The sequence below is a fragment of the Pelodiscus sinensis genome, chromosome 29 (genome assembly GCF_052426305.1).
Source record: "Pelodiscus sinensis isolate ZL-2025 chromosome 29, ASM5242630v1, whole genome shotgun sequence".
In the NCBI taxonomy this organism is placed as follows: Eukaryota; Metazoa; Chordata; order Testudines; family Trionychidae; genus Pelodiscus; species Pelodiscus sinensis.
In genome coordinates this window covers 8,800,811-8,813,010 of record NC_143080.1, presented here as the reverse complement: position 1 = coordinate 8,813,010, position 12,200 = coordinate 8,800,811, and the positions used below count along the sequence as shown (strand labels likewise).

The window sequence follows — 12,200 nt, the reverse complement described above, 5'->3', positions numbered from 1 at the left end:
AAATTTCAAAATAGGGCACTATTCCGACAAATCCCTTAACCCTTGTGGAACGAGGGTTACAGGGATGCCGGAATAAAGCCAGCATAGTGGGTGCATTTACAAATGCAGCGTTGCAATTTTGGGATACTTCCAGTATCCCAAAATAGTGCTGTAGTCTAGACGTACTCTAGACGTACCCTAAGAGTATGAAAATCTAGAGCAGAACCGACTACCTTAACTCATCCGGTCACGCTCACAGTAGGGAAGCTGAAAGGAATAAAATTAAATACATTGTGCTGATATGGCATTTGTCATCCACAGATCCCAGGGTTTTACAAAGATGGAGCCACATGAATGAAGGAACACTCTCCACCTAATTTTTATCTAGGAAATTTTAAAATGTCTGCTTCTGATTGAGTCTCATTTAAATAATTTGCCCTGAAATATTTAAGTCATTCCTTTTCTACTCTGTATTTGGGGGGGGGGGGGGGGGTGGAGTGTCTACCTGGTCAAGAATGCTTCCTAAATGGTAAGAGCTAAGACCACCAAATTCAGCACACAGCTTCCTCTCATCCTACATTAAAGCAAGATAAAGGTTTAGCTGTGCCAGGAAAATGGGACATGCCTGGAATGGGATTGCTTCTCATAAAACCATACAGAAAAGAGACAGAACCAGCAGCCAAGTAAAAAGGGGTTGGCTAGAGGTGGGGTGAGTTCTACCTCCTTCGGGACTGCCCCAGATTTTAGCCACCTACCTCCAGGCTCTCCCTCACCAATATGTGCAGGAACATTGGTGGATGTTCCCCTTTTTCAGGGAGCAAAGGGAAGTGCACAGTTTCTTGTATTCCTCACTCTGGCTGGAGTGCACAGGGGGTAGATGAACCTGGACCTGCCCCCAGCCAGGGGACATGCGCCCCTCCCTCAGCTGTGACTGCTACTCACTTGGCCCCAAACTGCTGCAGTAAGAGGGGTCTGGAGTAGTCCTCTCCCACAGATGCAGCCTGCTACTGAACCCCCCTCCCCAGTCTCACGCCAGAGCAATGATTTAAATGAAGAAAAACAAAAATGAATTGACTTAAGGACCCAAGCAACACTGGCTAAATCTTCTAGTTAAAACAAAAAAGGATTTACTGTGGCTCTACCGATGTACACAAGGTCTTTTCAGCAAAGGGAACACATTATTAAAAAGGGAGAGTGAAACCGATCATCTACGGAGCACAATAATACACAAAATAAATGGAGACCTATAGAAATATTATTTTCTCTAATATGAGCTGCATTAATCTTTGGTTACTTGTGAAACTTAATACGACACACGGAAGTGTGATTTTTAAATCAAGGGTCCTCTTTTAGCACTGTCGCACAGATGTACGAGGATGAGCGTTCATCATACTGGAACCTACGTCTTTTAAGCCCATCTCGCATTCAATATTTCACCTGTCACTATTTGCTTCCAAAACATAAATGTACAAAGAACACACACTCTTTGAGAGAGGCAATTCCAAGCCAGGAACATTCTGTTGCCCGGAAACCAAGGACAAGCATCTAATCCATCAAAGGACTGTCTCCCGGCCTAGCACATCCCGTAGTAACTGGGAATGAGAGTTTGGAAGGGAAAGGACTATTCCTGCTGAAAAGCCATTCCTTTGAACAGCGGAGCACAAACAGGCTATCCCACCCAGGGTATGTGTAGACTATATCCCTTTTTCGGTAAAGGGATGTAAATTAGGCACGTCAATATTGCAAATGAAGCAGGGATTTGAATTTCCCATGCTTCATTTGCATAATGGTGGCCGCTGCTTTTTTCTGAAATGGGGCTTTTTCGGAAAAACACACCAGTTTAAACGGGGCTCAAATAAAACCCTTTTTTGATAGATCCTATACTCCTCAAAAAATCCTTACAGGATCTTTCGAAAAAAGGGTTTTATTTTTGAAAGATCCCCATCTAAACTGCTGGGTTTTTTCCAAAAAGCCCCGTTTCGGAAAAAAGTGGCAGCCGCCATTATGCAAATGAAGCACGGGAGATTTAAATCCCAGCTTCATTTGCACTTCTGAAAAGTCTAATTTACATCCCTCTGCCGACAGGGGTGTAGTTCAGACATACCCCCAGAGGTACCGCTGGCTTTTGTTTGAGGAAGCAGAAGTAAGTTGTAGCCAGGTCTTAAAGATTCCCCAGCTACATGTTCATGGAAAAAAGACATTGTGAAGGGCCATAAATAGGGCCCGACAAAATTCACAATCCATTTTGGTCTATTTCACAGTCATGGGATTTTAAAAATGGTACATTTCATATTTAAGTCTGAAATGTCACAGTGTTGTAATTGTAGGGATCCTGACCCAAAAACGGGAGTTGTGAGAGGGTCACAGGGTTACTGTGGGGGTGGGGGTTTGCAGGCACTGCTTCCCTTACTTCTGCTGCTACTGGCAGTGGTGCAGCTTTCAGATATGGATGGCTGGAGAGAAGTGACTGCTGGCTGGGAGACCAGCTCTGAAGGCAAAGCTACTGCCGCCAGTAGCACAGAAAGTCAGAATGGCTTGGGATGGTGTTACCACTCGTATTTCTGCACTGCTGCCTGCAGAGCTGAGCCCTCAGTCAGCAGCTGCCACTCTCCGGCGGCCCAGTGCTGAAAACAGTAGTACAGAAGTACAGGCAATGTGGCTATGGTGTTGTCACCCTTACTTTTGCACTGCTGCTAGCAGGTTGCTGCTTTCAGAGCTGGGCACCCAGCCAGTATTACAACCACTGCTCTCCAGCTGCCCAGCTCTGAAGGCAGCACAGAAGTAAGGGTGGCAATACCGCGATTCTCCTAAAATAACCTTGCGATCCACCAGCAACTCCCCCTTGGGTCGGGCCCCCAATGGGAGAAATGCTGGTCTCCCTTGTGAAATTGCCTGCACGGTGCTCACTCGCACCCACACACCGCCGAGGAACAAGCGGCCACTCCACTCCCCGCACCATCTTACCCCACCCCCTGGCTCCTCCCTGGCTCTGTTCGCAGCACATGAGACTTATTCCTATCGTGAGAACATATAGGGTGAAAACACACAAGCAGCCAGATTTCAAGGTCCACAATGCATTTTGCATGGCTGTGAATTTGGTAAGGCCCTAGCCCTAAGGCTGCTGAGGAGTGTGACCAAAGGAACAGTACTTCTAGGGATGACTCCCCAAGTGGCATGTTACTCCTTTGCTCTGCCATGCCACGGATTTCTTCATCTCAACTCTGCTCTCCAGGTTTACTTAGGACAGAGGGGAGGGAGACATTTTTGCACATTCTGGAAGGACTAAACCCAGAATGAGTTACTTCCTCGGTTGTCCCTTTCCCTTTGCACACTACCGTACGGCACATGAAAATCCACATTGACAAATTTAGTCGTAAAAACAAAAATGTGTACACAATGCAAATTTTGAGCTCTATGTCTGATTTTGCCTCTGACTTCTGGATCTTGACTGAGACACCTAAAGCCAGCTGCTCACAGGAGGGAGAAGTTAAATGTAATAAGCGAGACTTGCGTAGGTAGCTCAGTTCCAACATTTAGGCTTCATTTAAAAAGAAAACAATTAGGATATTGGTTATATTCCCCTGGAAGAGCTGATGCTCTTTCCAGCAGGTGCTAAGATGCTGCATCTTTGGGATTGGACAGGGACGTCATTAAAACCAAGCCACTCTCTCCCAGCCAATCAAATTATTTTCGGGGTTGAACTGTGGCAAGGAGCAATCTTGGATGAGCAGACAGAAGACAGGGAGGCAGCTCTTCTGTTAGAATTCAGCTGTGGAGTCGAGAAGGACACTTTGAGGATGCAGAAGCCAGACAGGACTACTGGTAGGATCCAGGAAGGCTTAATCAAGCCCCAGTTAGGAAATTTCTGTACAGCAATGACAGCAGGCTCTGCTCCCAAGTCCCAGTCTACAGGCGAGAGCTTAAAATCTTTGCAAGACCCAGTCCAGAATCAAGCTCAGGTGAGGAAGAAAAAGAGAGGGCTGGTTAATTACAAGCTTAAAAAACATGATTTTGAGGGCTGGTTGTTGTGTTTTAATGTTTTGTTGGGCTTTAAACATTCTCCTGCTGGCTGCCAGTCTTAAGCTGCACTAAGTGAAACTGACTGATTATATCAACCAATGTGTTTTCCACCGAGCTAAATTAAATGTAAAATGGTTAAACGGAGAGGAATAAATCCGAGAATTTTAAAATTATTCTTGTGTTAAGTCTTTGGTTTCATTGGGAAGGCAGGTATGGAAGTCTCTTCTGTGGGATTAGCCCAATAGTGTCCCTTTGTAGGATTCTGAAGGACCTCAAGATCTTTGAATGGAAAAGCATCATATCCCTGCAGAGTTCAAATACATGCACTAGCCCATGTTTTCAACACATGGCTAGAATACATACAAAACCAAAATCTGTCAAAATACAGAGCCATGGGAACAGAAACAATGGCGCTTGGGTCTGTATTTTTATATTTTAAGTAGCAATTAGAAGTCCCATCCAACATAATGGGTAGCAGGTTTAAAACTAAGCAGCGAAAGTTCTTCACACAGCACATAGTCAACCTGTGGAACTCCTTGCCAGAGGAGGCTGTGAAGGCTAGGACTATAATAGAGTTTAAAGAGAAGCTAGATACATTCATGGAGGTTAGGTCCATAAAAGGCTATTAGCCAGGGGGTAGGAATGGTGTCCCTGGAGACGGATGGCACGAGACAAATCACTTGATCACTGTCTTCGGTCCACCCCCTGGCGCTGGCCACTGTTGGCAGACAGGTTACTGGGCTAGATGTACCTTTGGTCTGACCCAGTACGGTCATTCTTATGTTCTCATCAGGGGTCCACTGCATACATACAAACACATACTGTACCAAGTGACAGCGGCTGCCTCAAAGTTTAGGAAAGTAAGCAGCATTTGCTCAAGAAGTCCCTACCTTTACAGACAATCCAGCACAGAAGTCATGCAAACCCCGCTACACTAGTTATCCAACGGAAAAACAGACAGTGCCAGGTTGTGTGTCAGCTACAATTTAACAGCTCTTCAGTAAGGGTAGCCAAGACCACACAAGGAATCAGTTTGTCAAATACTAATAATGAAATAAACGTATTCTGATCAAGATGGACTCAACCTGTGTTTAAACAGGAGGGGGAGCAGACGAGAATAGGGAAAGGCCCATTAGAAAATAAGTTTATCACTTCCCCGCGCCCTGCCAAGGCATTACCTCGCTCTTTCCTCATGATCTCGTTTTCAGCCATGAGTAAATGAAAGGAGATTTTGTTCTAAGATTTGGCCCTGGATGTCTCTTAGCAGCATTTCACCGGAGTAACAAATAAGGATGCCGAACACATACACACATGGGCACAACACTCCATCCAGCAAAACAGTAATACCGAACCATGTAGCCGAAGAGCCGCAGAGGATGTGATACGCTACCGTCATTGTCAATGAATACAGGCTTTCAGAAGTAAGTACAAACCAGGCCTGTGATGACAGCAACCCATAATACAGTTCTTCAACATTTGAAATAACAGTCCCTCCCCCACTCCATTAATGGCCCTTCTCTCTGCACCAGCAGACAGCAATCCTGAAGGAAGACCAGGCTTCTGAGGGTAGATTTAATTACTGTAGCTTAGCAATTTGCTCTCCTCTCCTGCACTACAAAGTACCAAATGTCTCTGAAGTAATGAAAGCCACAGAGTTAAACCAGAGCATAAAACTGGGGTTGCCCGCGGCCACAGAATATTATGAGTGTCTTCCAAGATGGTTAGGACAGTCAAATATTTCCAAGACGACAGGATTGATGAAATTGGTTTTGTAAAGAAAGAGAAGATGAGGGATGTGTCAAAGGACAGGCAGGAGAGACACACACAACCACAAACAGCTGCTCCAAGTTCACCTTAATGGGAACGGGGGATGTTAAGGAGCGGTTAATTAGCTAGTTGAGTAGTCGACAATTTTTCATCAACTACCTGATTAGTCGATGGGGGGAGGTTTCTACCCCATGGCTCTGCAGTTTAAATATAATCGGAGCCAAGTGTGCAGGCAGCCTGGCTCTTGCTACATTTAAGCCGCAGAGCCGCAGAAGGGTTAACTCGCAGGGGTGGCACAAAACAGGACTGAGCAATCCCAGATCACATTGGCTTCAGGACCTCTGCGGCTCTGCCTCCCCCCACACCACGGAGAAAGAGCTGGGGGCGGGGAGAGAGCTGGCCTTTAAACCAGTTCGCCCCAGCACCGGCTCCTGCTTTCGTAGGCAGCACGGGGGGAAGGGGAGGGGAAAGGAAAGTGAGCAGTCGAGTAGTGACTCGACTACCCAAGAAGCCTAAGCTTATTGAGTAGTTGACTACTCGAGTAGTCTCTTACATCCCTAACGGGAACAAGGCTAGGCCCCATGGTCAGCTAACAGGAGCCTTTAGGCAGCGATAAATTTTATTCATTTCTAACCTGAGAGTAAACTGCACGAAACACAAGCAGATCCATGCCCATTTCCCCTTCCCAAAAGCCACACTGGGAGGGGAGAGAGAGGGGGGCAGAGTATCACTTGTCCAAAATAGCTTAAGTAAGTTGCTTGGAAACAGAGACGCGGCTGAAATGCTGAACTTGCATTTATATGCTCAGGAAGGAGCAGTACGGTTTGGTCAATACACATATGCCAGAAGGAAGGATGGAATAAGGTAGAAGGTACTTGAGGATTTGGAGACGCTAACATGGGTCTCACAAGTACAGGCCTGGGGGTGAGTAGTGAAACTGGTGGTTCCTTCTCTTGGGGCTAATGAGAAGTGTGGGGTTAGTGCCAGAAATAGATGGGCCGACAGAAGAGAGGTTGAGAACGCCCTCTGGAAAAATCTGCAAAGCCCAGTTCCAGGGAAGACAGATCCAGCCAACACAGCGCTCAGTGGCGTGCATTAAATCCCACATCCAGCTGCACTCAGCCAGGACAGACAAGGCAATTCACAGGTACTGCACAATTGCAGGCCAATATCGTCCTCCCCCCACCACCAACCTGATGCCTGATCCCCAAGAAGAGTCAGCGTGGAGGGGGCGTGGAGACACAGGGCTTCCGAAAAAACACAGGGTTCTGGCAGCCTTCAAGAGCTTCGTCCTTCATCCTCTCCCCCAAGCTGTAAGTTATCAGCACAACTGGGGAGCGACAGAAACAGGACTGGGCAGGCAGAGGCATCAAACACACTTCCCCAGCAGCTCCAATACCAAATGCCGTACCCCTGTGATGTATTTTCAACACAAGAGAAATTGAGGTTCCTGTTGGTTAATTAATCAAGACGTTCAGGACATTTCATCACTACCACCAGCTTTTTGCTTGGCTACATTCATGCTTCGCTGTGTCGCTGGAGGTCTCCCTGCTCTACATTTTGAAACGCATTTCAATTCCTCACTGCAAAAGAGCGGATGAAGTGAGGAAAAAAAAAAACCCAGCTTCTCTGGTTCTTAGCCCAGACTGCCATTTCATGCTTCCACTTTTTAAATGGTTCTTTGCTAACTCAGAAACTTAGTCTATGACCAAGAGAGAAGATGAACATAATCCTCATGCTACCAGAACGACTGCTTTGACAGTAAGCTCTTTGGGGCAGAGATCTTTTTTTATTCTGTATTAGTACAGCACCTAACAACAGTGCAGCTGATCCATGACTAGAGCTCTTAGGGGATTACCACAAATAATGACAAATACTGCACATTTAGACAGCACCCAGGAGAAAATTGAGAACCTAGAGTACTGCTCCAAGCCAGTAGTAGCAGTAATATAGACAGGATTCTAGCATTTTTTTAACCACTCTCATATCTATTCTACTTCAAATTGAGGTTACATGATGTAGTGCAGGGGTGACCAACACATTTGACAAAGAGAGCTGAAACAGCAGCAGAAAAAATGAGAAGAGCTGCACACACACAAAAAAGAGACTGCCCCTTTAAGAAATAAGAAAAAGTTTAGGCTTTTTGGCAATATCAGGCTCCCGTCGACGGCCACCATCTTGGGCACGATTTTGAATTGCCGTCGTGGTGAGCATAGGGGAGCCAGTGGGAAAGGGGGGCTGGGAGAGGCACAGGAGCGGCTCGTGGGCCGCATTTTTGGGGAGAAGAGCCACATGCGGCTCGCAAGCCATGGGTTGGCCACCCCTGAAGTAGTGGTATAAATGCTTGAGTCCTGTCTACATTACAGTCTCCACCATTGCTACCAAGAGTGGTGTTGCACCCACTGAAAATTACAGGTTCTGGTTTTTCTAGCATAGCTAAAGTCTTGCGTAAGAAAGCATGATCATTTATAATCCATTATGGATTTTAACTTCACAGGGAACCACTTTAATCCGTTTGACTTCCTGCGTAATAAAAGGCCAGAGATCAACCCCCAGAAATTCCCGCATAGAGCCTACTACCCCGTGGTTGAACTAAATCACCTCTTTTAGGATAACATCCAGTACTGATTTTAAAAAGGCTTCAAGTGATGGAAAAGTAGATCCCTTAGCAACTTATCTCAAGGATTAGCTAACCTTACTGTTTCTAATCGGACTTTTTCTACCCTCAATTTCCAGCTACTGGGTTCTGCTAAGCCTCTGTCTGAAGAAAGGCGCAGCCCAATGGTATCAAATATCTTGCTCCTTGTGTAGGTATTATAGCCAGCAAACAAGCCACTCCTTAACCGTCTCTTCATTTTTACTGAACTCTGAATCTCTCAGCCTGTTTGGTACTGATGAGCTCAGCCATACCACAATTAATACCTTACCAAAAGATGGAACTTTTATCAGCCATGCTCACTGGACATCTGGATGGCGTGTGTGGTGGGATCATCACTCACAGCGTGTCCCATCTGAATTTAAACCCTGAAGGTTAAGCTAATTCAAGACTGACGAGACAAAGGCACAGAGGGGCAGCCATGTTAGTCTGTAACTGAAAAAAACTTCACACACAACAAATGGTCCTGCAGCAGCTTAGAGACCAACAAAAAACATGTCATGAGGTTCCGTGGGCTCAGCCAGGACCCGGCCCAAATCCCCACCCAGCCCTGAGAGACAAAGGCAAATTCAGTAAGGGTGAAAAACTACCTATGCTGCAGCTAGGAAACAAGAAACCCTTGGCCCCCACATGGGAGGAATTGGAAAAGCCACCTACACGTGTATCTTTCTTTCCAAAGACCAGCTTTCGTGCATCACTAACCCACCAAGGACAAGCATGAAAACCCATCCCAGCAATTCTTTCTGTATATGACAAGAATGGATTTACCTTACCATCTATTAACAGCTCACCTAGACGAACTCCATGTAACATACACACAATTGAACTGTCAACTCTAATTTGTCCCTACCTGCAGATTTGGGGGGGGGGGGAGCAGTTTATAAAGCGTTTCCATGGATTTTTATTTTTAAATTCCAGTGGAGAAGGTTTTTAAACAAACATTCCTCCTTTGGTTATTGCAACACTTGGAACTCAAAAATGAAGCTGGCCATAAATAGAAGTGAAAACTGGCAAGTCCATTTCCATTGTCCATCATGAGAAAAAAAAATACAAAGAGTACAAGTGCATAGTGGATAGGATGTCATAGTGTCGTCAAATACCCGATTAACCGATACGCCTGGGCTTATCATGTTTGTGAGCTGAAAACTCAAAATAGGGGGGTTGCTCAGCAGGTGAAGGAAATTAACGTTGTATGGTACAGTGTCCAGAAATGGGGTGGAATCATGCCCCTGTGTAGGGTTAATTCTGTGCACTGTGAATGATCAAAAGGAATTTGCTATGTAAAAGTAAAATAGGTAATTAAAGGAAACATGTCAATTTCAGCATGATACAGAAATTCCTTCCCTAAAGGCTAAGAATGCAAACACTGGTAGACAAAAGGTTTCTCCCTCTCCCCCCCCACCTTAACTACAGGGATATACCAGAGTCTTCAGCCAATCAATGAGAATTGTATCACGTATCCATATATGCTGCCATAGCAGGGGCGTGACCAGATCCATCTAATATACTCAGATTTTTAGAAGACCTATTTCAGACGGCTCCAAAGAAAACGCCCATAAAGACACAAAATAATAATGCAGAAAATCCTAGTGAGGCTACTGTCTCCGTATCTCCTGGAAAAAACAGACAGAAGTGCAATACCTTGAAAGGATTTGCCTGTCTATTGTGTGCCCGTTCATGGCTGTCACTATCGTTATCAATTACATCAAATAAGGTGACACTTTAAATACAAGGTGCATTTTCCCACAAGGTCCAATAACAACAAGATTTTAGAATTACAAACTGTAAAAAAATAAAATAAATCACATAATACTGACCTGTGCTGTGTAACAAAGCCACATAGCTCCTAGATTACATGACCCAAATAGCTCTTTCCATCCCTAGTTTTATGATTAAATGAGACTGTGACCATGCACAGAATGTCATTTTAAGAAAAGGTAATTATTTTAAACAAGATCCTGTCCGTAATATTGAAGATATGATGAACTGCAAAATATGGCACCTCAGATGTGAAAAGGAAAAAAAGCCCATCCTTTCTCTCTCTCTCCAGATCCACACCTACTGCAGTACCCACAGACAACCTATCATTTGCCATCACCCCCCACAATCAAAAGCAGTCTCTCAAACAGGAAACCAAATCTGCCAGCAGGACTGAGATGGGGAGGAGAATGTAGAGAAAGAGGAAAAGAGGGCAAAAAATAAAAATCCCCCCCATAAAATGCACCTGCAACTCTACAGCAGCAACAGTGGTTGCAACTTGCAGAAGGGTGGGAATAAGGATCTACCATTCTGTGTGAATCACACGAAATAGAAAACTGCTTTTTAAGAAAAAACATCATTTTCAATTTTAAAAGCCAAGCCACTAACCACATTTATTCCCACCTAACGTTGCAGCTGCGATTTAATACTCAAGCAAAGGAAACAGTAAGGCAAACCTCCATGCCCTGGACAGCTCATGCCACCAAACCCATCCCTTAGGTTCCAGCCGAGACACACCCCTACCCCATTTTATAAGGCATAGTCTCCCTGAATGCTTGGGGCGGGGGGAGGGCTGGGAAGCAGGTAGAACAGAAAAGCACCCATACTGCAAACAGATTTTTAATCGGTGGGGCTAGGATTTTTTCGGAGGCAGGAGGGGTTAGGTGGATTTTGCATGCTAGAAAGGCAGGTGGATTTTGCAAATTACCAAGACCTGTTTGATACTGTTCAGGCTCTGCCTGTTTCACCACGGTGAACCCAAAGCAAGTAATGCAGACAGTGCAAGGTCGCCCCCGCCCCCAAAGCCAATGCACTGCACGCACCCTGCCTCCCCCCCCCCAAAGCCCTTGCTCTGCACGCGCACACACCCAACCCCAAAGCCATTGCATTGCATGCAACTCTCCCCCCCCCCGCTCCCAAACCCTTGCACCGCATTGCACGCACCCCGCACCCCCTGCATGCACCTGTGCCCCCGCTCCCCGGGCGGGGTTTGCATCGGGGGGGGAGTCCCGGGCGCTTACCTGCCGCTGCGGCTGCTGCAGGGGGAGCTCGCTGGAGACGCGCAGCGAAGCCGGGAGGAGGGGGGAGTGACAGGAGAGCGCGCGCGCGCCCGGAAGGTGCCGGGGAAGGGAGGGGAGGGGGAGTGAGGCCGCGAGCGCGAGGCACAAGCGGGCACGAGCGCAGGCTCCGGAACCTTCGCCGAGAGTGTCCCCGGGCCCTGGGGCGCCGCTAGAGGGAGCAGCAGCGCGCGCGCGCAGGCGGACAGCGGCCACAGCCTCCTCACATCGGCCGCCTCCCCTCCGCGCATGCGCCACGGCGCCGCCAGCTGGCGCACCAGGCCGCAAGCGTACAACGGCCCGAGCCGCACTCCCTAGCAGCCCCCCCCACCGCCCTTCCAAAAGCGCATGCGCGGGGCCGCCTGGGGCGTTCGGCTCCTTTGAGGGAAGAGAATGTGCCTCCCGAGGGAGCGCGCGCGCCCCGAGGGGGCGGAGAGTCCTTGGAGGAGGGGCCTAGCCTGAGGGGGCGTGGCCGGCCCTCGTTGCCAACCCCGCCCCCTTGTTACCCAACAGAGGGGAGCTGCCAGGGACCCGCCCCTCCTCGGGAGTCCCCGCTGCCTGCCCTTCCCCCCATCAGGCACCCCCCCCCCCCAGCCGCAGTGCTCTGCCCTAGGGCTGGCAACGTTCTACTCCCACCAAAAAACCTCCCTTGCCCCGCCCACTGCCACGCCCCTTCCTCCAAGCCCCACCCACTGCCACGCCCCTTCCTCTAAGCCCCACCCAGATTCACGCCCCTCCCTCTA

The 12,200-nt window shown here is 47.5% G+C and overlaps 1 protein-coding gene across 11 annotated transcripts in view; it reads right to left on the bottom strand.

Annotated features, from left to right (window-relative positions):
* Positions 1–11,942, bottom strand: part of MAPT (microtubule associated protein tau) — a 91,801-nt gene extending 79,859 nt beyond the window's left edge. For 3 of the 11 annotated variants that reach the window (XM_075911149.2, XM_075911156.2, XM_075911151.2), the window contains exon 1: positions 11,422–11,935. The gene's annotated coding sequence lies outside the window, so the exon portion shown is untranslated. Of the gene's footprint in view, positions 1–11,421 lie in introns of all 11 variants that reach the window. The other 8 variants (XM_075911146.2, XM_075911154.2, XM_075911162.2 and 5 more) reach the window with 7 other exon arrangements.
* Positions 11,943–12,200: the final 258 nt, after the last annotated feature.